We start from the raw sequence: 16,092 nt of genomic DNA, 5'->3' as shown, positions 1-16,092 counted from the left end.
CACTGATGTTCAGTGATATTATTACATTCGGAGAGCAAGTTGGGATTACAAATAACATTTTTCCAGGTAAATCAGTATATTCTTAGTTTTTTTTCCCGTTATCTACATTAGTTACCTGATTAAAAATCCTGGATATTTGAGTTCTAGTTTTTTCTTTTTTTTTTTTGTTTTGAGACAGAGTTTCGCTCTTGTTGCCCAGGCTGGAGTGCAGTAGCGTGATCTCGGCTCAGTGCAACCTCTTCCTCCCAGGTTCAAGAGATTGTCCTGCCTCAGCCTCCGGAGTAGCTGGGATTACAGGCGCCCGCCACCACACCCAGTTAAGTTTTGTATTTTTAGTAGAGATGGGTTTTGCCATGTTGGCTAGGCCGGTCTGGAACTCCTGACCTCAAGTGATCCGCCTGCCTCAGCCTCTCAGAGTGCTGGGATTACAGGCGTGAGCCACCGGGCCCGGCAGAATTTTTTTTTTTTTTTTCCCCAGCCAAGCAGCAGCTTTATTAGTGGTGCTGGGTTCTTCCCATACCTTGCAGTGTGCTCGGAAGCATTCCCCAGGGTTTCCACAGAATGCCTCCCAGCCCTCGGGACAACACTGTGTAGCTTTGACACTGGAATGATAGAAATAAAGCTTTGGTGTGTAGGTTTGCAGGAGAGAGTACAGGTTAATACTATGATACGAAAAATTCAGACAACACCAGTTCTCAATGTGAATTGGGTTTTTGGCCAAAGGGGTAACTTCTATGTGACTGGACACTGGGCCTGTTGCCACATCTACTCAAGGCCCCAGCGGCAGGAGGAAGGCGTCTAGGGCTGAGGCTCCAAGTGGCCCTGCCACTTCGCCTTCATCGGCAGGTACCGCCCTTTGCCTTCCTCTAAGCGCTTCTCTCTCTCTCTTTTTTTTTTTTTTTGAGACAGAGTTTCGCTTCTGTTGCCCAGGCTGGAGTGCTCCCTGCAACTTCCGCCTCCGGGTTCAAGAGATTCTCCTGACCCAGCCTCCTGAGTAGCTGGGATTACAGGCGTGCACCATCACTATCACGCCCGGCCAAGTTTTTGTATTTTTAGTAGAGACGGGGTTTCACCACGTTGAGCAGGCTGGTCTGAACTTCCAACCTCAGATGATTCGCCTGCCTCAGCCTCCCAAAGTGCTGGGATTACAGACTTGAGCCACTGAGTCAGGCTTCAAAGCGCTTCTTCTCATCCTGGGTCTCGGGCAAGCGCTGGGGCATGGGCAGCGACCCACCCTCCTGGCTCAGTGACACAGGTGAAGACACTGGCGGCCCGGTAGCGCTTCTGGGAGCTGTCCGCAACAGAGTTGGCGTCCACCGAGACCTCTATTTCTACGGATTTATTGCTCGTGAAGGCCATGCGTCCGGAGATGGTCTTGATGCAGTCTTTTCTGATCTTGTCGTGAAAATTAATGGCGTTCACGGAAGCTGTGACGAGGTTGGTCTTGCAGGGGCGTGCAGCCACGATCCCGACGACCTCGTCCGTGAGCTTCATGGTCACGCCTTCATGCACGAAGCTGTGCAGGGTACAGTCTGAAGGCCCCACCAGGTGGATCAAGCTGGACTGGCTGTAGCTGACAGTGTTCGGCTCTGGGTTGAGGACTGGCTGGACGACGTCCTGGTTCCTCCACTTGGTCTCCATGCGCTCCAGCTTCTGGGTTTTGTACCGCTTCCGGCCCTCCTCCTCCTGCTCCTGCTGGGAATACACAACAGGAGGCACTTCGAGGACCTTGTCCACGTTCTTCAGCCACAGGGGCACATATCAGAGGGTGGCCTTATTGGTCAGCTTTTTGGTACCTGTAAGGATGTTTTCGGACATCACGTTGACCTGCACCTCCACTGAGTGCTTGGAAGTGTAGGTGATCTCCGCGCTGATGTGGGCCACCTCACCGATGCACATGGGCCACAGGAAGTCGGTGTGCTCGACCCGTGCCAGAGTGGCCACACAGCGGTCCCTGTTCTGGCTGTTGCAATGCCAGGTGCTGATGATGGCGCCCACCTCCTCGATCATCTTCAAGATGGTCACCCCTAGACATTGCGGGCCACACTGGCGTCATCTGGCCGCATGATCCTGCAGATCTGGATGGCAAGACGGCGTCTGGATGTCTGGGCCACACATGCTGGCAGCTGCCGCGGTGGCTGCGGGCCGGCGCAGGTGTCTGGCAGGCCTGGCGCGGAATTGAGTTTTAGTATTGAGAAAATTAAAATTTTGGTTGTTAAAATGATTGCAGTTTTAGCTAACTTCAATTTTAAAATTCACCAATAATAAAACTATTATTTATCAATAAGTAGAAACGAGTTAGAAAATATTCAATCCTTTCAATTCAGTTGGGGAATAAACTAATATTTTTCGAACACCTGACACATATCAAGCATTTACTTACATATTTGCATCCATATTGCAGTTTAATTCCTGCAACTGTCCTGGACGGGCACAGTGTCTCAGGCCAGCATTTTGGGAGGCTGATGGGGGAGGATCGCTTGGGCCCAGGAGTTCATAGACCATCCTGGGCAACATAGTGAGATCCCCATCTCTAAAGAAAACTAAACAAAACAAAACCAGTTCTTTTTTTTCTTTTTTTTAGAGAGGCTCTCACTCTGTCACCCAGGCTGGAGTACAGTGGCACAATCTCGGCTCACTGCAACCTCCGCCTCCCAGGTTCAAGCAATTCTCCTGTCTCAGTCTCCCGAGTAGCTGCGATTACAGGGTCTTGCCACCACGCCTGGCTAAAAACCAGTCCTTTAAATTTAGCATCCTGGTGAGGCACGGTGGCTCATGCCTGTAATCCCAGTATTTTGGGAGGCTGAGGCAGGTGGATCACTTGAGTTCAGGAGTTTGAGACCAGCCTGGGCAACATGGCAAAACCCTGTCTTTACAAAAAATACAAAAAATTAGCCAGGCATCGTGGCATGTGCCTGTAGTCCCTGCTACCTGGGAGGCTGAGGTGGGATGATCACTTGAGTTCCAGAGGCAGAGGTTGCAGTGAGCCGATATAGTGCCACTGCACCCCAGCCTGGGCAAAAGAGTGAGACCCTTTCTAAAAAAAAAAAAAAAAATTAGCATCCTTATCCCCACTGTAGAATTAAAGAAATTGAGGCTAGGAGCAGTTAAATATCTTTGCAGAGATCATACATTAATGGGATGGCAGAACTAAAAATATGGATCTACACCTAAAGTTTAAAAGCCTGTATTATTTTCCACTTCACCATACTACTTCTCTTAGTAAAAATAACAGTGATGATGCTTTGTATCTGTCTTACCTCACATAAATTTTAACAAAGGTCCTTAAGGACAGGGGCTATGTCTTATACTTTTACAGTATCCCTAATGAATTTTCAGGAAATATTGCTTGAATGGTATGGTTGGTTCCTGGTATTTAAATACTGTTATTTAATTTTTCAATGGTATTTCAATGATAGAAATAAATTATGCTTTTTTAACTTTAGTGTTTATAATGCAATTATTCTGACTTATTTCACATCAGAGATAATTTTATCCAGTTTAAATTCATCTTACATAGAAAATGTGTAAACAGGCTGAATGCAGTGGTTCACACCTGAATCTCAGCACTTTGGGAGGCTGTGGCAGGCAGATTGCTTGAGCTCAGGAGTTTGAGACCAGCCAAGGGAGCATGGCAAAACCCTGTGTCTACAAAAAATATAATTATTAGCCATGCATGGTGGCACATGCCCGTGGTCCCACCTATTGGGAGGCTGAGGTGGGAGGATCACCTGAGCCCAGGGAGTTTGAGGCTGCAATAAGCTGTGATCACGCCACTGCACTCCAGTCTGGGAGACAGAGTGAGACCATGTCTCAAAAAAAAAAAAGCATAAATAAATATGCAGTTATGTTTGCTGCCATTCTGCCATTTTTTGGAGTGTATGATTTTTTGGAGCATTATTATATCACGCTCATATAAAATATATTTAATATATTTAACTTCATTTGTAGGCTATTGAACTCTAGGAGTTGCCTTATGAATACCATTCTGGGACTTCCAGGATTTTCCTAAGTACTTTCTGTCTGTTCAGTACCAGGAATAATAATATAAAATAAATAGTAAAAGGATAGTACTATCTATAGAGTTGAAAACACTGACAGAGAAATGGACTTTGCCTTCAGAAAGGTATTAGCCTGAAAGGGTTAAGTAGTCCTAGAACTTGGAAACATGTATGTTTTCCTTTTTCTTTCTTTTCTTTCTTTCTTTTTTTTTTTTTTTTTGAGTCTTGCAGAATTAGCTAGAATGGAAACCCATATTTGAATGTACTAAAATAACTATCAGCCAAGGACTCTTCACTCTGGGATTGGTGCTCTTGCCCTGGCCCTAATGCCTTTCTTTTCAAAATACAAACCAGATCAAACCAAACAAAAATGTCTCACACTCCTCAAACTCCATTCTAATTAGCAACATTCAGAATTTATCTTTCAGGCAGGTCATTACCAAACATTGAAAAACCTAACTTCTTAGGCAGGGACTGAGAGGAAAGTCTAGTGGGTGGAATGTGTTACTTGGCCCCAGGCCCAGCTCACATTTTCCATAAGCAAACACCACCTTAGCTTAGGGTGAATGTCTTTTTTTTTTTTTTTTTTTTTTGAGACGGAGTCTTGCTGTGTCACCCAGGCTGGAGTGCAATGGCCAGATCTCGGCTCACTGCAAGCTCCGCCTCCCGGGTTCACGCCATTCTCCTGCCTCAGCCTCCCGAGTAGCTGGGACTACAGGCACCCGCCACCTCGCCCGGCTAGTTTTTTTTTGTATTTTTTAGTAGAGACGGGGTTTCACCGTGTTAGCCAGGATGGTCTCGATCTCCTGACCTCGTGATCCGCCCGTCTCGGCCTCCCAAAGTGCTGGGATTACAGGCTTGAGCCACCGCGCCCGGCCTAGGGTGAATGTCTTTAACAACACCTCTGGAGCTGGCCTCCCTCAATTTAGGAGGTTTTTTTTTTTTTTTTTTTTAAGTACAATCAAATTTTGAGAACCTAAATAATTTCATTACAAAGAACTTTACATTTCCCTTTAACAAGCATTTACAGAAAAACTACTATGAGGTCACCCACAGTGGCTCACGCCTGTAATCCTAGCACTTTGGGAGGCCAAGGCACGCAGATCAGTTGAGGCCAGGAGTTCAAGACCAGCCTAGCCAACATGTCGAAAACCCATCTCCACTAAAAATACAAAAATTAGCCGAGCATGATGGTGCATGCCTGTAATCCCAACTACTTGGGAGGCTGACGCAAGAGAATCGCTTGACCCAGACGGGGGAGGTTGCAGTGAGCCGAGATCACGCCACTGCATTCCAGCCTGGGTGACAGAGTGAGACCCTGTCACAAACAAACAAACAAACAAAAACAAAAAGGAAAACCTGCTATGATAGTTAGATTTCTCTGGATGCAACTATCAAGAAACAACTCAAGTTAGCTTAGGCCAAAAAAGGAGAGATTTATTGTAAGAATATAGGGATGTTTTGAAGAAACCAAAGAGAGAGATGTAGCTGGCCCAGGAAAGACCAGAAACAAGTTGTTGAGAGCCCAGACATCATTTTCTCTCCATCTCTCCAATATCTCTTTTCTTCCTGTTTCTTCTCCCTAGAGCAGCTTCCTCTGCTACCCTGGACTGACGTAGAATATAGCTGCCTCCAACTCCTGAGTTAATCCTATACAAGCTCAGCAGCACAAAGAAACTGAGAATCGCAAATCTTTCATATTTTTACTTAAACGCTATTTATTTTTACACAGCAAATAGATTTTTTGGGGGGGTCTTGCTCCGTTACCCAGGCTGGAGTGCAGTGGAGCAATGATAGCTCAAGCCATCCTTTCACCTCAGCCTCCAAAGTAGCTGGAACTACAGGCACACACCACCGTGCCCAGGTAATTAAAATTTTCTTCTTTTTTTTCTTTTCTTTTTTTTTTTTTTAAGGCCGGGCACAGTGGCTTATGCTTGTAATCCCAGCACTTTGGGAGGCCGTGGCAGGCAGATCACTTGAGGTCAGGAGTTCGAGACCAGCCTGGTCAATACGGTCAGACCTCATCTCTACTAAAAATACCAACATTAGCTGGGTGTGGTGGTGCGTGCCTGTAATTCCAGCTACTCGGGAGGCTGAGGCAGGAGAATCACTTGAACCCAGGAGGTGTTGAACGTGGGAGGTGGAGGTTGCAGTGAGATTAGATTGCACTACTACACTCCAGCCTGGGCAACAAAGTGAGACTCTGTCTCAAATTTTAAAAAAGTAAAAAAAAAAAAAAAAATTTGGGCCTGGTGTGGTGGCCCATGCCTGTAATCTCAGCACTTTGGGAGGCCAAGGTGGGCAGATCACCTGAGGTCAGGAGTTTAAGACCACCCTGGGAAACATGGTGAAACTCCATTCTATACTAAAAATACAAAAATTAGGGCTGGGTGCAGTGGCTTACGCCTGTAATCCAAGCACTTTGGGAGGCCGAGACGGGCGGATCACCTGAGGTTAGGAGTTCGAGACCAGCCTGGCCAACATGGAGAAACCCCCGTCTCTACTAAAAATACAAATTTAGCCGGGTGTGGTGGCCCATGTCTGTAATCTCAGATACTCGGGAGGCAGGAGAATCGCTTGAGCATGGGAGGTGGAGGTTGCAGTGAGCCGAGATCATGCCATTGCACTCCAGCCTGGGCAACAAGAGCAAAACTCCATCTCAAAAAACAAAACAAAACAAAACAAAAATTAGCCTGGCATGGCGGCAGGCACCTGTAATCCCAGCTACTTGGGAGGCTGAGGCAGGGGAATCGCTTGAACCTGGGAGGCGGAGGTTGCAGTGAGCCGAGACATGCCATTGCACTCCAGCCTGGGTGACAGAGAGTGACTCCGTTTAAAAAAAAAAAAAAATTAGCTTGGCACAGTGGTGTATGACTGTAATCCTAGCTGCTCAGGAGGCTGAGGCAGGAGAATCGCTTGAACCCAGGAGGCGGAGGTTGCAGTGAGCTGAGATTGTGCCACTGCACTCCAGCGTGGGCAACAGAGCGAGATTCCATCTCAAAAAAAAAAAAAAAAAAAAAGGCGGGTTGAGTGGCTGATGCCTGTAATCCCAGCATTTTGGGAGGCCAAGGCAGGTGGGTCACCTGAGGTCAGGAGTTTGAGACTAGCCTGGCCAACATATTGAAGCCCTGTCCCTACTAAAAATACAAAAATTAGCTGGGCGTGGTGGTGCACATTGTAATCCCAGCTACTCAGGAGACTGAGACAGGAGAATCCCTTGAACTCAGGAGGTGGAGTTTGCAATGAGCCGAGATTGCGCCACTGCTCTCTAGCCTGAGCAACAGTGATACTGTCTCAAAAAAAAAGAAAAAAAAATTGGTACATTAGCCTGGCATGGTGGTTTGTGTTTGTAGTCCCAGCTACTTGGGAGGCTGAGGCAGGAGTATAGCTTAAGCCCTAGAAGTTAGGCTGCAGGGAGCTGTCATCGTGCCACTGCACTCTAGTCTGGGCAATAGATCAAGATCCTGTCACGAAAAATAAATAAATATATAAAATTGTTTCAGTGAAAAGTCTCTTCATCCTCTTTCCTCTAGCCACCGTCGCTTTCTCAAAGGCAATTAATGGAGCAGTTTGTTCTATCTTCTTCTTGAGATATTCTATGTATATGTGATAAAATCCATCCATCCATCCATCCATCCATCCATCCATCCATCCATCCATCCATCCATCCATCCCATCCGTCCATCATCATATCTATTATCTATCTACCTACCTACCTATCTATATTTAGCTCTCTTTTTCTCCTTTCTCCATTTTTTTTACACTAATGGCAGCATACCATACAAACATTTTTCTTTTTTTTTTTTTTTTTTTTTTTTTGAGACGGAGTCTCACTCTGTCGCCCGGGCTGGAGTACAGTGGCCGGATCTCAGCTCACTGCAAGCTCCGCCTCCCGGGTTTACGTCATTCTCCTGCCTCAGCCTCCCGAGTAGCTGGGACTACAGGCGCCCGCCACCTCGCCCGGCTAGTTTTTTGTATTTTTTTAGTAGAGATGGGGTTTCACTGTGTTAGCCAGGATGGTCTCGATCTCCTGGCCTCGTGATCCGCCCGTCTCGGCCTCCCAAAGTGCTGGGATTACAGGCTTGAGCCACCACGCCCGGCCAAACATTTTTCATTGAGCAATATATCTTGGAGATGGTGCAGTACGAACATTTAGAGAGTACCATCATTCTTTTATATTGTGGCATTCTGCTGTTTTCATGTAACATACTGCATTTAACCAGTTCCCTGTAGGTGGGCATTTAGGTTTTCCCCCATCTTTTGCTATATTACAAACAATGCTGCACATATGTAATTTAAAAATATGCTTAAGAGTAATCTGTATTTCTTTTTCTGTGTGCAGTCTTTTTTATAATGTGTCCATTTTTTACTATTGGGTTGTTAGTCTTTTCCTTATTGATTTCTACATGTTTGTATATTGATTTCTACATGTTTGTATATTAGAAATCAGCCCTTTGTCTCTGATGTGAATTGCATTTTTTTCTTATTATTTGTATTTTGATTTTACTAATGGTCTTTGTCCCAATTCTAAAATTTCCCAGGAAGAGACTAATTGGATTAAAACACCCACTCTTGGTTAAATGTGGTGAAAGAAGTGGGTGATTTTTCAAAACCCTGGAGTCTGGTCCTATAGAATTGGGGGAAGAGTTCTATTTGGGGCATCCAGAAAAACTTTACAGGATAAAAGGACATTTGGGTTGGGTTGTAAAACACAAATGAAAGTGAATGACTAGGTTAGCCAACGGTTCAACATCCCTGGAAAGGATGTATTATGAAGTGTGTGATTGTCTCAAATAGAGGAGTAATTAACTGGCAGAAAGATGTTAGCAGGTATGGTTACAGGATGTACAGTTTCCTTATTGGCAAGTGATACGAAAACTTGGCTGGGCACGGTGGCTCATACCTGTAATCCCAGCACTTTGGGAGGCTGAGGTCGGTGGATCACCTGAGGTCAGGAGTTTGAGACCAGCCTCGCCAACATGGTGAAACCCTGTCTCTACTAAAAATACAAAAATTAGCTGGGTGCAGTAGCAGGCGCCTGTAATCCCAATTACTTGGGAGGCCGAGGCAGGAGAATCGCTTGAACCGGGGAGGCGGAGGTTGCAGTGAGCAGAGATCGTGCCACTGCACTCCAGCCTGGACGACAGAGTGAGACTCCATATCAAAAAAAAAAAAAAAAAAGAAAAGAAAAGAAAAGAAAACTTATAGTTACATAAAGCTGGAGCTCCCACAACATGCTTACAGACAAGAGGTATGGCTTCCTGTAAAGTCTCTCACGAAGACACAGAATTGTTGTTGCTATCACACTCACAGAAGGAGGATTATCCCGGGAATGAGGAAGCTATCCTTGGCATTATCTAGACTTTTTTTTTTTTTTAATGCTGTCTTTGCCAATCCCATCTCCACCCTTTCTTGTCAAGTTTGGAGACTGTGCCTCATGCCTGCCCATTCATGTACAGAGAAACTGGGTAAAACAAAGGTCAGTTTCTCAAGAGCATTTCTCAGGAGACCTACATTTCAGGCTTATTTGAGGTCATTTCTGCAGGAGTGGCAGCATTTGGAAGCAGAGGTGAGGTGGTTTGGATTTTAAATTCGAATATGTAGACAAGTGTTTCCTCCAAAATGTGATACAAAATCACATGCCCTGGGATACTCTTATGAATAAAGGATTTGCGGTCAAGTACGTTTGGAAATATTTACTATTATATCCTTTTCTTAGAGTTCATAGCCACATTGGCATATTAAAAGCTCTGATAATTTATTCAAAGAAAAAGCACAGTGTGCAATGAGAAGCCCTTCAGTTTAAAAGCAATGCATAACTATTGATCCCTATTGAGAAAAGCTAGTAGAAGAGGAGCTGTGAAGTTTGTGAGAGGAGACACAATCAGATTAGATTTTTCATAGTTTTCACTCAGACTGGAATGCCATTGTTCTTTATTCTTAGGAGTTATCTTTTTTTCTTTTTCTTTTCCTTTTTTTTTTGGAGACAGTGTCTCACTCTGTTGTCCAGGCTGGAGTGCAATGGTGCAATCTTGGCTCACTGCAGCCTCCACCTCCCAGACCCAGGTGATCCTCCCACCTTAGCCTCCTGAGGAGCAGGGACTATTCCTCCCACCATGCCTAGCTAATTTTTGCATTTGTTGTAGAGATGGAGTTTCACCATGTTGTCCAGGCTGCAAAAGTTATCTTCTTTTGGCAGATTTTCTTAGTACCCTATTCCTTCCTTAAGATACTTGTTTCCTTATTATTAACAGCCTTTATGCTTGCCTTTTTTTTTTTTTTCTGTTTTTGAGACAAGGTCTCACTCTGTTGTCCAGGCTGGAGTGCAGTAGCGTGATCTCAGCTCACTGCAGCCTCTGCCTCCCGAGCTCAAGGGATCCTCCCACCTCAGCCTCCCAAGTAGCTGGGACTGTAGGTCCATACCACCACACCGGGCTAATTTTTGTATTTTTTGTAGAGATGGAGTTTCCCTATGTTGTCCAGGATGGCACCTTTTATAGATAAATAATTGCACTAAGAAAATTACATTTTCTTTATGATTAAGTCCACTAATATCTGTAAAAACTACTATTTATTAAGCCTCTACTTTTATGTACATTTATTATTTTAATTAAGCAGAATGTAGCTTTTATGAACGCCATTTGAGAGATGAGAAAACTGAGTATTTGAGAGTTTAAGTAATTTTCCCAAAGTCAGAGCTTGACGCACCCTGGGTTGAGTGTGGTAAAGCAATCTTTTTTTTTTTGAGACGGAGTCTTGTTCTGTCGCCCAGGCTGGAGTGCAGTGGCACGATCTCGGCTCACTGCAAGCTCCGCCTCCCAGGTTCACACCATTCTCCTGCCTCAGCCTCCGAGTAGCTGGGACTACAGGCGCCTACCACCACGCCCGGCTAATTTTTTGCATTTTTAGTAGAGACAGGGTTTCACCGTGTTAGCCAGTATGGTCTTGATCTCCTGACCTCGTGATCCGCCTGCCTCGGCCTCCCAAAGTGCTGGGATTACAGGCGTGAGCCACTGCGCCCGGCTGGTAAGCAATCTTACATAAAGATAAAACCCACTGATATTTATTTACTTTAGATAATGGCAATATTATCTACTATTCGGTTTCCACTAAATTTAAAATGGAAAGTACAAGAATTTCAGTGTATGTTGGTTCTACTTTCTTTTAGTAAAGTTCTTGCAACAATACTATTTTTTTTTTTTTTTTTGAGACGGAGTCTCACTCTGTCACCCAGGCTGGAGTGCAATGGCACAATCTTGGCTCACTGCAACCTCCACCTCCCGGGTTCAAGCCATTCTCCTGCCTCAGGCTCCTGAGTAGCCGGGACTACAGGCAAGAGCCACCACACTTGGCTAATTTTTGTATTTTTGGTAGAAACAGGGTTTCAGCATGTTAGCCAGGCTGGTCTCAATCTCCTGACCTCAGTATTCGCCCGCCTTGGCCTCCCAAAGTGCTGGGATTACAGGTGTGAGCCACTGCACCTGGCCAACAATACTATTCTTAGTTGGGAATGAAAACAGTGTATCAGCCATTATGTAGAAGAGGAAAAAATCCTGACACAGATTTTCTTGATTTGCCATATGTTTTGTCATAGAGTGATGCTCACTTACTCTTTCACTCAATAAACATTCATGGAGTGTTTATATTGTACAAGGCTGGGAGTTTGACAATGAGGAATACAAGGCTGAATGGGAAACTTCAAGGCATTGATGACCTAGTAAAGGAGATTATAAACACATGAATAATTAAGCAGAACGCTTCAAGTCGTAATCCAGGTATAGGAATACAAAGGTGGCATAGATTATTAATACTTTTGGTTGGAAGGAAATCAGACTTATGTTCTAAACATAAACATAGACAATCATGTTTAGAATTTAGCTGTTAAATAGACCAAATTTGGACTTAGGTAAATATAAAAGGTTTACTTTTGACGACTTGGCAGTTTTTTTGTTTTTTTGTTTTTTTGTTTTACAAAAATCCAAGACATTTCCCAAAATATAAACTTTAGTCTTTCCTTAAAGGTAAGTTTTTAACCTAAAACGCCAGGATTCACTTTAAGGTATTAAGTAGTAGACATTTTACCATTCCTCAGATTTATCTGGCATTTTAGATAATTCAATATTGTCACATAATTCTAAAAAGACCAATTGTAATAAAACCAACTGGAAGACTGAAGAGAGTGTGAGCAGGAGTGGCACCCACAAGATAGTCAATAATTCTTTTTTTTTTCGAGATGGAGTCTTGCTCTGTTGCCCAGGCTGGAGTGCAGTGCGGCAATCTCGGCTCGCTGCAACCTCCGCCTCCTCGGTTCAAGCGATTCTCTTGCCTCAGCCTCCCGAGTAGCTGAGACCACAGATGTATGCCACCACGCCCAGCTAATTTTTGTATTTTTAGTAGAGACGGGGTTTCACCATGTTGGCCAGGATGGTCTCGATTTCCTGACCTCGTGATCCGATCTACCTGCCTCGGCCTCCCAAAGTGCTGGGATTACAGGCGTGAGCTACCGTGCCAGGCCCTAATTCTTAAATGTCTTCTTTGAAATTTAAGGAAACACTGCCCGGCGCGGTGGCCCACGCCTGTAATTTCAGCACTTTGGGAGGCCGAGGTGGGAGGATCACCTGAGGTCAGGAGTTAGAGGCCAGCCTGGACAACATAGAGAAACCCCTCCTCCACTAAAAATACAAAAATTAGCTAGGTGTGGTGGCGGGCGCCTGCAATTCCAGCTATTCGGGGGGGCTGAGGCACGAGAATCGCTTGAACTCGGGAGACGTAGGTTGTGCCACCGCACTCCAGCCTGGGCAACAGAGCAACTCTTGTTACCCCCACCTCCGCAAAAAAAAAAAAAAAAAAAAAAAAAAAGAAATTTAAAGGGACATGAACTTCAATGAGAATGAGCATGATAAACAAAACCTTTATCCCAGGTACTAATCTAATGCTGATTAATGCTTCACCCTTTAAACGACGTGTTGTACTTTTCCCATTGGCTTAGAATTTGAACCAATAAGAAAGGAGGAAATCTTTATAAATATTCACAACCGAAGGCTGGTATTGCGAATGTTGAGTGAAGATTGCTTTGTTCTTCATTCGAGTCTCACTTTCAGAACTTTATGGTATTGATGTTCTTCTTATTGCCATAGTAAGCAAACTTTAAAAACATTCAGCTTGGGTGTTTCTTTGTGGCTTGAAATATATTTTCCAATGTTAAGAAGAGTTTATTTCTTATTGTTCTGACTTAAGATGTGATGAATCCTTAACAAATGTTCAAAGGAAAATAATTTAAATGCCAGTTTTTATTATCATGGTGAACATATTTCAAAAACAAAATATTAATTTCCTCGACTTCTTTCAAGTTTATAATTACTAGGGTTCTTTCATTTCTAAAGTGGTATATATTACAGTTTTTAGTCTCTTATAATGGCCGTTTAGAAGCAGAGTTAATGTTAGGTTCTCAGCAACAGCTATTTATCTCTTGAGATTCTGGGTTATTACAATTTTTTGTTCTTGAAATTTAATAAAAACATTAAGGAGTTTTTCCATAGTGATTTTTTTTTTTTTTTTTTTTTTTTTGAGACAGAGTCTCGCTCTGTCGCCCAGGCTGGAGTGCAGTGGCCGGATCTCAGCTCACTGCAAGCTCCACCTCCCGGGTTTACGCCATTCTCCTGCCTCAGCCTCCCGAGTAGCTGGGACTACAGGCGCCCACCACCTCGCCCGGCTAAGTTTTCGTATTTTTTAGTAGAGATGGGGTTTCACCGTGTCAGCCAGGATGGTCTCGATCTCCTGACCTCGTGATCCGCCCGTCTTGGCCTCCCAAAGTGCTGGGATTACAGGCTTGAGCCACCGCGCCTGGCCATAGTGATTTTTTTTTTAAGGATCAACATGAAGTCTGTGATTTAACACTGGGACTCGAGACCTCTTATAAATACAAAATTCATACAAAAGGAAAAAATTGCCCTATTTTTCTATGTGGATGGTTTCATCAGAAAATTTACCATCTTGAGTTCTCTCCTTATATATTACTGCTTTCTTGAAAAAGCACTAGAATGTTCTCATTGTGAATAAGTGTTCCAGTTAGACCTAAACGACAAAAACCACTTGCACTTGCCCCAAATTTACACTCTGTTTAAAGCAACTCCCATAACAACCAACAATGTCTCTTCGATGCAAAGGGACACTTTGTCATGAGGTTATTTCGTTTCCCTATTCTGGAAAAAACCACTGCAAGTGGAATGAAAAGTAATTGCACAGGGAGGGGATGGAGGAAGTAAAAAACAGGCAAAACCACCACCACCACCACCACCACCACCACCACCACCACCACCACCACCACCACCACCACCATCACCACCACCACCATCACCACCACCACCACCGCCACCACCCAGAAAGCAAAGGTGAAAAATTTGCGTACCCTGAAAACACTAAACATTTCATATCAGAACCCAGAACAAATAAACCAGGGAAAGCAGAGTTGAGAGAGAAAAAAAAATGGTGCAGGCTTGGAGACGGACTCATACTACAGCGGTTGCAAGAGGGAAGCGTACGTGTTTGCTTTTTCTTGGCACCCGAAAACTCAAGCTCGAACTGGGGGCAAAGGCCAGCGGCTGCGGTTCCACCGGCTAAGGCGCCCACATTCCCCGAGCTCATACCGCACGCTGGCAGGGCCGATGGGGCTGGGCGGCCTCCCTCCACCCCGTGACCGTCGCCGACCCCTTTGTCTCCCCGTGGGGCTCCGAGGCCGCGCGCCCGGAAGCCTCCCGCGGGAGGGCCGCGCGCTAGGAGGCGGGTTCCCGTGCCCGCCGCAGCGGCCATGGCCCGGCCGGACCCTTGGCTTCCACAGCTCCAGTAAGGCAATGCCGAGGCCGGTCGCTCGCCTCGCCGTCCCTCCCAACTTGCAGCCCGGACCCCGCGCGCGTCAGGGCTCGCCCCAGCTCTGCTTTCTTCTCTCCCCTTGCCCCGCGAGGCCGACCTCGTGTTTGTTTTATTTTTTGGGGCTCGGGCGAGTGCCGAGGGCTAGAAACAGCTGTGGTTTACCGCGCCGCTTATTTTGGCAAAAATTCCGGGCCTGTTGCAGTGTTCCCCAGCGCCAAACATCTCCCGCCTTCCCCCCGGCAGAACCCGACACTTGAAGAAGGGCTTGCTCCTTCAGGCACCCCCTGACAAGAAAAGTGGGGACCACGGCCGGCTCTTGGGCGAGCCTTGGGTGGGCGGTGGGCGGCCAGAAGCCGCCGAACCGGCCGGGCAGGACTTGCTCTCCAAAGGGAGCGGGAGAAGTGGGAGCGCCCGCGGGCTCAGGTCACCCAGGCCGCCGCGCCGAGGCGGAGCTCGGGGACGAAGCAGAGGTCGTGGCGGACAGCCGGCGGGATTGGGGGGGCGGTGGGCGGCGATCCACCTGGGCGACGTGGCAGCCATTGCCGGCGCCTCGAGACCCCTCCCCACACGGCCGCCCACCCGCCCTCTCGCGGCGGGCTTCTGCGCGGCTGCTCTTCCCCGGCCGGACGGAGAGCGGCAGTGTCTCCCCGCCAGGCGCGCTCGCCGCGTCTCCCCCGCGGCCGCAGCTGCTCGCTAGCCCTGCGCGGCGCGGGAGAGCGCAGTGGCGCCGGCGGGAAAGGGTTGCGGACCTGCGGCGCCGCGTTGTGCGCTAGACGACGCGGCCCCGGTTTCGACGCCCTCTGCCCGTTCCAGGAGCAGGTAAAGGCGGCGGGTGGGAGGCAGGGAGGCTGGTCCGAGGTGAGGGCCCTGGAGGTTAGGGGTCCCGGGGCGCCGAGCCGAAGCGGAGGGCCTGAAGCAGCGGCGGGAGGCGCGGCGAGTGAACCCCCAAGCCTTGAACGTGAGGCCCGGCGCGGGCCGCCTCCGATCCGACCTGCGGGCCCGGCTGCCCGGACGGAAGGGAAGTGAGGCGTCGGCGAGAGGCGGGCCCTGGCGCTCAGCCCGAGGCCGGGCGAAGGCGGGGGCCGCGGCCGCTTCCTTGGCCTCCGAGTGCCTGGCGGGCCTCCAGGCCCCAGACACACCCCTCTCGACCCCCCGAGGTTTCTTCCCAGCTCTGTTCCCGCCAGGACCTGACCTTGCGCCCCTCCAGGCGCCTTCGATGTTT

At 46.9% G+C, this 16,092-nt stretch overlaps 2 protein-coding genes and 1 pseudogene across 7 annotated transcripts in view; 1 reads left to right on the top strand and 2 right to left on the bottom strand.

The window, feature by feature from the left end:
- The window catches only part of SMIM14 (small integral membrane protein 14), a 720,432-nt gene that overhangs the window by 532,564 nt on the left and 171,776 nt on the right, over nucleotides 1-16,092 (bottom strand). The window lies entirely within an intron of this gene.
- Nucleotides 636-2,133, bottom strand: LOC126954664 (putative cytosolic acyl coenzyme A thioester hydrolase-like; annotated as a pseudogene).
- The window catches only part of N4BP2 (NEDD4 binding protein 2), a 107,483-nt gene continuing 106,875 nt past the window's right edge, over nucleotides 15,485-16,092 (top strand). For 3 of the 6 annotated variants that reach the window (XM_050790326.1, XM_050790325.1, XM_050790322.1), the window contains exon 1: nucleotides 15,568-15,689. The gene's annotated coding sequence lies outside the window, so the exon portion shown is untranslated. Of the gene's footprint in view, nucleotides 15,690-16,092 lie in introns of all 6 variants that reach the window. The other 3 variants (XM_050790327.1, XM_050790328.1, XM_050790321.1) reach the window with 2 other exon arrangements.

Source organism: Macaca thibetana, chromosome 5 (assembly GCF_024542745.1).
Source record: "Macaca thibetana thibetana isolate TM-01 chromosome 5, ASM2454274v1, whole genome shotgun sequence".
Lineage (NCBI taxonomy): Eukaryota > Metazoa > Chordata > Mammalia > Primates > Cercopithecidae > Macaca > Macaca thibetana.
Note: the sequence above shows the minus strand (reverse complement) of the source record. Positions and strands in the feature narration are given on the sequence as shown.